We start from the raw sequence: 12,217 nt of genomic DNA on the forward strand, positions 1-12,217 counted from the left end.
TAAAGATGCTCTTTAAATTAAAGATCACCGTTGGATATGTTACAAAGATATTATAATGGTGTTAAACAAGAAGTGACGGTAGTCTCAATTGAATAGCCAAAGCCAATTTGGGTACTCAAGATGGTGAAAAAGGATGACATCAATATTCAATACTTTTCACTTTCTCTTTCGATGTATAGCGCAGTTACTATCAAATCTCCTTTCGATGGAAGCAAAGACATTGAAGAATTAGGTTATTGTTGTGGTAGCAATGGCAATTGGGTTCCTAATTTGGAAGGCGCATTTGGAATTGAACTATATCCAAGCATGCACACTGCCTAAATTAAATTTTATATAGAAATTAAAAAAATTATAGAAAATTTTGCAATAATAAATGCAGCATTACTTGGATACAGTTCAATTCCAAGTGCACCTTCCACATTGTCCGGTGCCGAAATTAGGAACCCAGTTACCATTGCTACCACAACAATAACCCAATTCTTCAATGCCTTTGCTTCCATTGAGAGGAGTTTTGATGGTAACTCCGCAATACATCGGAAGAGAAACTCTTAAGACTTATTTACTTTTCATGGTAGAGTCAAGGATGAATTCAAGATTGGACTAAAAAAAAAATAAAAAATAAAAAATAGTCAAATTAATATATATAAAAAAAATTCTATTTTTATATATAAAATAAGTTCGCATATTGGCTATGATGCTGAGTCATGCGAACTAAACATGTCCATGTAGTGTTTAAGAAAATAAATTAAGAGTCATTTGACCGTTATAATCTTAGTATGTAGATTTAACGAATTCCCTATCTTTAAGATTTCACTAGGGCTGGCCACTGGGCATAGCAAGCATAAGCACAAGAAATGAAAATAAAACGACCTTTTCCGTGTCCCAAGTGTAAAAATTGCTCAGTCCACATAATGGTCCACGAAGAACCTTGATGGTACGATCATCAACATATATTTCAATAAGCACTACAATCGAGTGGTGATTGCAATGGTCATATGGATTAATTATCGCTCTTGCAAACGTTGCGTATATCAAATATTCATTTAATCATGTATCTTGATAGAAAGATAGAATTACTTTGAGAGAGACCGAGAGAGATGATAGATGCTTAAACTAAGTGGTCCAACGATTTTACTTATAGAATTCTCTATGGCATGGATTATAAGAATACATAAGGATGCATACAATTCCTTATAAAAAGGTCAAAGTTACATAAATCAAATTGCATACATTTAATTCATGGTGTGTGAAAGTTGAAAAGTTATTGTAACCTCCATTTCATGTTTGATCTGGTATTAATGTGCTTTTAAGAGAATTAATTGTATTTACATTGAAGAAAAAATAAGTTGAGGTGAATATCAGTTAATTATTTAGTAAACACAAGTACTTTATTACTCTGAGTGTGTGTATAAAATTACTAAAATGGACATTGATCATATTAAAATGTCCTTGCATATTATTTGAGGGCTACTGGAAGGCCAGGCTGGTCAAACAGGTTTTCCTTATTATTGAAAAGGTTGAGCCCTAATCTTGAGGGCTCCCACTGTTCCGCCCATCTCTTTCCACTGGAACATTGTAAGGGAGATAAATCGCAGGATATGTCACAGCAAGTTAGGGAACAAGAACTTGCTCGTACACTGGCGTCTACAAAGAGTCCAATTTCATATCTCAAAAATCGAATCCTTACACTACGGTTGCCAGCAACGTTGAGACTACTTCACTCCTTTCTTTTGTATCATTGGGTTATGCCCCGGGAGGCGGTTTGCCCTATTATTATTATTATCACTGATAGTATTATAAATGTATTTTTATATTTATGAAATACGTTTATAATTAGTATTAGTCTAATACTATATATTATTTCAAAAGGAAAAAATAATAATATCTATTAAATCTAAAAATGATAATTTTAGATTTTTTTTTAAAAAAATTACAAAATTTGAAATAGAAGCATAGTTTACATGGTAGAAAATAGATTAACTTATGGGGTTAATATTGATATTTTAACTGTAGATATTGAAGAAACTTCAAAATTGTTTGACAATACCAAGTTGGACTCTAAAATCAATTCCAAACTGCTTCAATATAATTTATGAGAAAATTTTACCATGGTCCTTAACCTATTAACCAATGGCAACTTTGATCTCAACCTCATTATTTTGCAGATCCGTCCTTAATCTATCATTTTTCTTGTAACGTTGCTCATTAGTAATGATTCTGTTCATAAAGCCAAATTTTATAGAAAAGACCATTATATTCTTATTTTTAATTAAGACCCTGTTGCATTTTGTTATTAATTGGAGTTAGAGAATTGGTTTGAAATTTATTTAAAACTACATTTAGGATGTAGTTTATTTTTTATTTATTTTTTCATTTGAAAAATATATAGGCTATATTGTTTGGCGCCTAAGTTTTTGCATGAACTAATGAAATTGAGAGATTTCTTTGATTTCGTCAATTATTCATTATATCAATATTATTGGTCACACTTTTTTAAAGTTTTGAGTATTTGTAAAAATCATTATATCTTTGAATGTGTTATATATATTCTCTTATTCTTCCGCTGCATTATCAGTGGCGGATCCAGCACCTAGCAAGCATTCGTAGCCGCGTGTGCTGGATCCGTCGGTGGCCATTTTTTTCAGTTGACAATAGATGAATTTTTTAGGTTAAATTTCTAATAATCATTTTCCATTCAAACCTTGCTTTTGGCCCAGTTGGTTAGCGTTGGTTTTTTCACCTTGCAAGTCTCAGGTTCGATCCTCCATCAATCAACTTTTATCGTTCCTTTTTTTAGTTTTACAATTTAAAATTAATGGAATGAGGAGGAGGGGATTCGAACCTGGAGCCATTGTTAAAATTATTAGTGGTTCAACCATTATGCTACTTGTTTAATTGTTATGATTGATTTAACAAATTGTATATATTATATCTTAGCTTGTTTTACTGCTACAATAAACATTTGAACTCGAGCTCTTATTTTGAATTATATAAAACTTAGCAACAATGTCATTTGATGAGTATGATTTATTCTTTTAACAAAATTATATATGTTCAATTTCAACAAAATAATTGTTATGTTTAAATTTTAGGTCTTATTTGATTCCCATTTATTTCAGAATATATTTTTCTCTCTTTTAATATTCTTTAATAAAATAATATTACACGAAATTAAAAAAAAAATTCTTATTTTTAACAACATATTTTCCATCAAATCACTATTTTTCAAAATACAATTTTTGCCAAAAAAAATTACATCAAACGAGCTTGTAATATTTTATTGGACCGACGGTTAACGGTCACCCGTGCTGACTCAAAATCATTGATCCGCCACTGTGCATCACACAATTATTATTTAAGTCTACGACAATAGACTTCTTGGGTTGTAATATGGTCAATAGATTGGTCGTATATAGGAATTGATTCAAAATCAGACTTTTTTTTACTGGGCTAATATGTAAAAAGAAATATTCCACATAAATTTTTTATCGCATATAAAACGAGAAATTTACAAATGAAAATTGAGCTGGCCTGGGAACTCGCCATATGGTATGAACTAAGCAAAAAACAATAACCAAAAAGGCTCTTCTTGACATACTAAATAATAAATACTAAATGGAACTTGTTTACTTCGTGCGACTCAATACGACAATGTAGTTGACAAGTAGTCCATATACGGTTGACAAATTTAACCTATTCAGATACAAAACCTCCTTTAGGTATTACTGCACGTGTTGCACTCTTATACTTATCGTGCAGGATTTTCTTGCATGCATCAATGCATTTAGGTAGTGTGCATGGATTCATTTAGACTCCAAATGCACATTCGACGCTGTCTAGGACTAACATTAGGATCCCAATCGTCATTTCTACCAAAACAATAACCCAATTTTCCAGCTTCCTTTGGGAGCTGTGAGATAAGAACTGCTATACAGAAAAATAGATGAAATTCTGAAGAACAGAGAATTTGAGAAGAATGGTTGATGAACGTTTCATTGATATGTATTCGTATAAATATACAAGAAATTCCAAAATACGAATGGAAAGAAGGGATGATATAGCAATTATGATTGGACAAGTTTTGTCATAAATATCTTCTAAATTAGTTTCCATGGACGAATAAGGTAGCAAATTATGCAAATTGATGACAAAATTGTCGTGATCTTTTTAATTAATGATTTGAATTAAAATTGTGATCTAAATAAAAACATCGAACCTAATTCGCTAAAGTCATATAAAATTGCATTTGGATCCTTCAACTCCTAATTAATAATAAAAAGAACTAATAGAAGATAATAACTAAGAGATAATTTTAAAAACTCCTAATTATTAAATAATAAATAACATGAAGCCATGTTTAAGGAGTATTTACAACATGTTGCATATTAGTATGGACTATGGATCCATTATGTTTTTATTTCTCGATTTTTTGCAAATAAAACACAATTAAACAGTATTATGGGCCACCCCTAGGCGTGGGCTCAAAACCTCAACCCTGTACAATGCACGGTCCCTACATCCAAAGGTAAAGAAAATGTGGGCACATCCGACACCACAGCACGCACACGTGTTGACGACGTCGGAATTAAAAGCTTCATTATTGTGGACCACCAGAGACTCTTTGATCGCGTTTTATAGAAAAGAAAAATGTGTCCCGAAAGACATGCTGTTCTGGGAGATTTTGAGGGATATGAAATAACTACTCTTATTGGCAAAGCACATTGGGCAAGGGTGATAGAGAGCCACATCGAATTTACCCCACTTCAACTAGGAGATCAACGACCAGGTTGCAGATCATGAGCATTATACATGGGTCAAAGACAAATGGGTGATGTTCACCCTGGAGGTCATTGATGCATACTCTGGTTTAACTTGAGATCACATCGTCCCAGTGCCTATGGAACAAGATATGGCGTTAAAGGTTCAGATGCTTTACGGGGGTCAGCAGGAGATAGGTGAGGAGTTTGAGTATTATAAGTTGACTCGTGTTAAGAGTTAATTATCTCATTAACTTTAATACACTAAAACTAATCAGTCTTGTTGTACATTTTCTGTTATACCAGATTTAGTTGTAGTGGATTCAGATACTCACCCATATTTCATGTGAATGTCTCCAGCTGAATTTTCTAGAATAGGCTCCCTGTATCTTTTTAATTCCCACCTGCAAAGTGTATATATAGATATGTGGCTGAACACTGTAAAGTATATAAAAGGCATCTTCATTTTCAACTTGTTGCAAGGGAAGCTTAAAGATAGGTTGTATCAGCTAGATCTTCCTCACCTAAACACCGAGTTTTCTGGTCAAGAGTCAGCTCTTCCAAATAAATCATGTAGCGTCGTCTTCTCTAGTAGTCCAAATCAAGAGTCTTTCAATTCCCCAGTTGATGTATGGCATAGGAGACTTGGACATCCATCCAGTCAGGTGGTGTCACAAGTACTCAAAACATGTAATCAGAAGGCAAAAATTAATGAAATCATGTCTTTTTGTGATGCCTGCCAGTATGGAAAAGCTCATCTTTTACCCTTCCCACTATCTACTTCTTATGCAACTGCCCCTTTAGATCTTATACATACAGATGTATGGGGACAAGCTCCCATTCAATCAACATCAGGCTTCAAATACTACATAACCTTCTTGGATGACTATAGTAGATTTACCTGGATATATCCTATGAGACATAAATCTGAAACACTAAACATCTTTGCTGCATTCAAAAAACTAGTTGAAAAGAAGTTTGAAAGGAAGATAAAGACCCTACAGTCAGATTGGGGAAGTGAGTATAGAAGCTTAACAAACCTTGTGACACAATCTGCAATTGAGTTTAGACATTCCTGTCCTCACACTTCAGCCCAAAATGGTAGAATGGAACGAAAGCATAGACATATAACAGAAACAGCTTTGACTCTATTGGCCCAAGCCAAAATGCCATTGAAATACTGGTGGGAATCCTTTCAAACAGCTACACACCTCATAAATAGGTTGCCTACTCCAACTCTCAAAATGCATTCCCATTCTAAGTTTTACACAAAAAGGAAATTGATTTATAAGGCACTTAAAACCTTCGGGTGTGCCTGTTATCCCTAGTTGAGACCCTATCAAAAGCATAAGTTCAATTTTCATTCAACAAAATGTGTTTTCCTTGGGAATAGTGAGTCTCACAAAGGCTATAAGTACCTTAGTTCAACTGGGAAAGTGTATATTTCAAGACATGCTGTTTTCAATGAGTTTGAGTTTCCTTTTGAGTCTGGTTTCCTTATCAAAGGTGAGTCAAATCCTGTTGAGTCTGAAACAATAGTGTCATGGTTTCAATTTCCTTCCCAGCTAAATAATTCAAGCCCTGATCCTGCCAATATAACTCATCCAGATGCAACCCAAGATATGCATTCTCTACCTCGTAGCTTAGGTGATACAAATCAGCCTCATAATGATAGCATTGATAGAGATGATGATAATGCACAAGAGTTACTCAATGAGGCAAATAAATAGTGTGTAGAGACAGATGCAGAGTTATCACAGGACATTGAACAATCTGAATCAGATAGTATTGCTGGTCACAATAGTCATCTGCAACCAGTTAACAATGACAATCAGCAATCAAGTAGTAGTGAGCTAAGCCAAAGTCACAAACCAAGCAATCAGATACAGCATCCTATGGTTACTAGAGCAAAAGCAGGAGTGTTCAAACAAAGGTCTACACTGGACAATCAGTTGAATATAATCAGGAACACAGGGAATCCAAAAATGTAAGTGAGGCACTAATGAGTAATGATTGGAGGCAAGCAATGAAGGAGGAATTTGATGCACTGATGAAAAACAAAACCTGAAAACTAGTACCTTCCTCACCATCATACAACATAGTGGGAAACAAATAGGTGTTTAAACTGAAAAGCAGTTTAGATGGATCAATTCAAAGGTTCAAGGCAAGACTGGTGGCTAAAGGTTTTCATCAAACCCTTGGAGTTGATTTTTATGAAACCTTCAGCCCCGTTATCAAGGCATCAACCTTAAGAGTAATACTTACCCTTGCAGTTTCAAGAGGATGGAAAATCAGGCAGGTTGATATCAACAATGCCTTCCTAAATGGTGAACTTGAGGAAGTTGTGTACATGAATCAACCTGAAGGATTCATAGACAGTTTAAAACCATTGCATGTGTGCAAACTAGAAAAGGCACTCTATGGCCTAAAGCTGGCACCAAGAGCATGGTATGACAAGCTGAAAGATACATTAATAAGCTAGGAATTCAAGCAATCAAGAGCTGACACATCATTGTTCTATTTTAAGAATGAAAGTCAAGGTATATTTGCACTCATCTATGTAGATGACATAGTCATAACATGGAATGATACAAAGTTACTACAAAATTTTGTAGATGAATTGAACAGGAAGTTTGCATTGAAAGTTATGGGCTAGTTGCATCATTTATTAGGAATTGAAGTTGGTTGGCATGACACAAGAATTCATCTTACACAAACAAGATATATTACTGAGTTGCTTAAGAAGTTTGAAGTTCACAACTTAAAGCCTTGTTTCCCATCACAACCGGTAGGACTATATAAAAAATTGAAGGAAAAGCTATGAAATATCCTTCAATTTACAAAAGTGTTGTAGGAGCACTGCAATATCTCACACATACCAAACCTGACATCACCTTTGCTGTTAACAAACTAAGTCAATTTCTACATTCACCAACATCAACACATTGGCAAGCAGTAAAAAGAGTATTAAGGTATCTAAAAAGAACAATAAACCAAGGATTGTGGATTCAAAGATGTGATAGTCTGACATTAAGTGGATATTCAGATGCAGATTGGGCTTCCAATCATGATGACAGGAGATCAACAGCCGGATACTGTACATATTTGGGAGAAAATTTGATAGCCTGGTTATCCAAAAACAACATGTTGTTGCTAGATCAAGTACGGAGTCAGAATATAGAGCTCTTGCTTCTGTAGCCTCAGAAATTGCCTGGATCCAGTCCTAGTTCAAAGAACTGGAAATGCCACAAGTCTCAGTTCCAATCCTGTGTTGTGACAATATGAGTGCTGGTGCACTTGCAACGAATCCTGTCTACCACGCCAGAACAAAACACATAGAATTAGACATTCATTTTGTCAGAGATAAAGTTCTGGGAAAGGAGTTAGAAGTGAGATATGTGCCATCTTCAGATCAGATTGCAGATGTGTTAACAAAGGGCCTTTCTCATTCCAGATTCATCTTTTTGAAAGACAAGCTAGGTGTTACAGCAGTACCATCCGGCTTGAGAGGGGGTGTTAAGAGTTAATTATCTCATTAACTCTAATACACTGAAACTAATCAGTCTTGCAGTACATTTTTTGTTACACCAGATTTAGTTGTAGTGGATTCAGATACTCAACCATATTTCACGTGAATGGCTCCAGCTGAACATTCTAGAATAGGCTCCTTGTATCTTTTTAATTCCCACCTCAAAGTGTATATATAAATATGTAGCTGAACACTGTAAAGTATATAAAAGGCATCTTCATTTTCAACTACTCGTTCTGTGCAGGTGCTGATGAAATTTATATGCCATAATATTGAACCTACCTCACATGTCTACTTTCAACTTTGCCAAATCGGGACTTCTTCTTCACTTGGTACGAGATTTGAAAATAGATTTAAGAACGTTCATCCACGATCATATTGTTGAGTTTGGTTCTGCATCATCGCTATGTCAAAAAATGATTTTTCCCAGCCTTATTTGTGACATTTGCTTATCATCTGGGGTGCAACTCCTTCCCACGGAACAACTGGTCCCACGTAGTGTTGCTATTAGTCAAAAAACGACAGAAAATTCATGGCAAAATACCCTTGTAGGACGGCAGTGCCAACAACAGCAGCAAAAGGGGGTAGGTTAACAGCCGCCACAGCCAGATCCTCATGTTAACAATATGCTCCTATGACAGCTACTTGCTGGATCGACTCAGACCATCCAAGGCATGTTATGGATTGAGCAGATGATTGGTTCCTTGGATTTGAGAGTTAGTCACATGGATTTCCGCACCGCTGTTGCACATGATCAGATGATGTTGATGCGGGGGATGTTTCCAGTGCAAGCAGAGGGATCGAATGGTCATAGACCGGATGGATCGATTTGCCGGACGGATTGATGAGCTTAACATACAAGTGATCGATCCTATGATAAGATGAGGGACATGCAGGGACAAATTGATTAGAACTTTGATATGATAAACAACATCCAGACCCAGATGGGTCAGTAGTCCACTTTATTACGAGAGATTCTCGCACGCATGTCCCCGCCACCCTCTCCTTCATCTTTGGCCCTTACTGGTTTCGGAGATTATGTACCTTATCCTTCGTCGCCACCATCCAACTGATCAAGGGAGTTTTCGATTTCCTTCTTTGCCTTTACTTTTGCATTCCATTATTCTTTTTGGTACATTGAAGGCAATGCACAATTTAAGTTTGGGGGCGATTTTATCTTTATCGTTTGCATGTAATTTACTGTTTTTTGCATGATTGTTGTGTGTTTCTATCGTTAAAAAAAAATCATTTTTTAAAAAACTTTTGTGTGCTTATGCGGGCTGGATGGTATTGCTGGCAATGATGTGTAAACTAAAATCATGTATTAAACTAAGGATAGTGGAAAAACTATACTTGGAGTTGATTGACACTTATTCTATGTGAAACTTAATCTCTATATTCATGTTTGGCATTATAGGTTGATGACTTGGTTCAGGAGAAAGTGAACATAGCTGATGTAAACCTAGAAAATCATGAAATACATGCACCCAAAAATTTTCCTTTAGGAGAGTTTGGAGATGATTGAACTGGTGTAAGGGAACATTGAAATTAATAAGGATTTCGTGTGTGAAATTACTGTGTGGATCATCTGGAGCCAATAGGATAAAAAAAGAGGCGAAAATTTTAAGTTAGAGGTCAACTTCGAGAATAAGTGTTTAATTAGGGATATTGACTAATCTTGACAAAATAAATAAAAAAAAAAAATCTTTGTTTTCTTCGAAGCTTTTTTGACTTGGGTTATTAAATCTGTAAGAGTAATTGAAAACCTGGTGCCTTAAAGTCATTTGATTGGGATCATCTCAAAAGCTTAAGAGGGAGTGCAGAAAAAGGAGAAAAAGTAGGTGCATGAAATAAAAGACGCACCTAATGCCAAGATTAAGTCCCAAATTCTTGTTTTAGATATTTAGACCTTTGACAACGGGTTATGAACTTGATTGAGTATTGAAGGCCGAAGTGATAAAAAATATAGGAGAATTCTTATTCGTTGAGATGTTAACCTATGCTAACTAAAATCTATCTGAACTAGAGAGGGTGAGGATTAGAATCAACTGAAGTCAACGTAAGTGCATACCTCGGGAAAAGTGAGTGAAAAGCATAAGTTTGGGGATGTGTATCTCACGAGTGGAAAAAAGACATATTTGACTACGACAGGTCGGGAACCAAACCAGTCATGAAATTGTGATGGCTATATGAATATTCACACATTACACTTTAAGTTTCTCATTGAATAGGTAGAAGTTAATTCCAATTGTGTAATTTGAACACTGTCCGTAGTAATGATACAAATATCTAATCTTGAGACTAACGGCATACCCTCTAACCAAAGTTTAAATTGGACTAGGCTATAGTTTGTTTGAGGGCAAGCAAATGTTCAAGTTTGGAGGTGTTTGATAAGTGTATTTTATACACTTAGTTAGATCGTTAAAATTGAGTATCTGTTGATAAATTGGATGAAACAAAGCTTAGTCCTATGTATATATTGTTTGTAGGTAACAATCAATGAAAGATGCGGGAAAAAGGAGAATAAGGGAGAAAAGAGAGCTAATTTGCATCAAATACAAAGTTGGAGGACTAAAATGCAACAATTCAAATATTGGGCACGAATGAAAAAATAAAAATTTGAGATGAAAGAACTCTATTAGAATGAAGAATAGGCAAATGTTACAAGAAAAGAGAGAAGAAAGATGAAAAAAAGACACTGGAGAAAGTTCGGGGATCAAGTTGAAAACTTGGCCCAAAAAACAACCTAAGGCGCGCGCCTCGAGACAAAAACAGGGTTCTTCAAATCACTAAGGCACACCCACGAAGGTTAAACACGAAAAAATTCGGGCTTTCTTGCTTTATTTTGGTAAGGAGTCTTTTGGGGATTATAAAAATAGGAGAACTCGTCCAAACCTAATTTTCATCAGATTGCAAGCCAACTTTGAGGAGAAATAGAGAGAAATACATTGAAGAACGAGGAATTCATCTCTTAGATCAGGATTTGAAGGCATAAATTGAAAGATTCTTGATTCTCTTCATACTTTAATTATTCAGTTGATGATTTTTTAAAAAAAAATTTTATATGTATTTCTTACATCAATATGCAAGGTTAAATTTCTTTATGTTGAATGGATGACAAAACTGGTTAATTTTTAATTTTTAATTCAAGACTTTTTGTTTTTATCTTAATTTTTGCATTGTGATTCCATTACTATGCATATTTATATTATTTTAATGTTTGCACACCATTAGGGCAATAAGTTGTTTATTTGTAGTGTTGAAAAACTCACGGTAAATAGAAAACTGTTATTGAAATATACAGACAATAAATGTTAGAAATAATATTTGTGGCATGTGCGATCATGTGTGATAATTCTACATATCAATGCGTGTTTGCCACATGAATTCAGATTAGGAGTAGGATCGTCTCATAATAATCATAGGTTTATTATGTCTTGGAAAAAATAATAAATAAAAGTGAAATTATCGATCGTCGCAATTGCAAGAGTTGAGATAAATATCACTGATTGAGAATTAGAACTAAGAATTGAATAGCAGCGTCCAAAATCCGATACGATCATTCATTTGAATTTTAAAACAAACTTCCATTGGACACAAAAAAGACACGATAATTTGGAGTTCTATCTAAGGTTGCTCCAGTAACCGGTCATATATGCAAAAAGACAGTAAATTTCATCAGCAGCCATTGAACTTTCAGCAAAATCCTTCTTGATTCACTAAAAACTAGTGTGTTTAAATTAGGCCCCCGTTTGATTCCCATTCTTATAAGAATGAGAATAAAAAATATAGCCGTCACAAGATCCACACAAAAGAGCGAAAGTCAAATATAGGGACTTAATGTGATGAATAATAGTTATATTTTTCATTTTTGTGGCCAAAGAATAGAAAATAAACGGGGCCTAGGTTATTGAACTTCAATTTTATTTCA

This window comes from Olea europaea, chromosome 12, assembly GCF_002742605.1.
Source record: "Olea europaea var. sylvestris chromosome 12, O_europaea_v1, whole genome shotgun sequence".
NCBI classification, from domain to species: Eukaryota; Viridiplantae; Streptophyta; class Magnoliopsida; order Lamiales; family Oleaceae; genus Olea; species Olea europaea.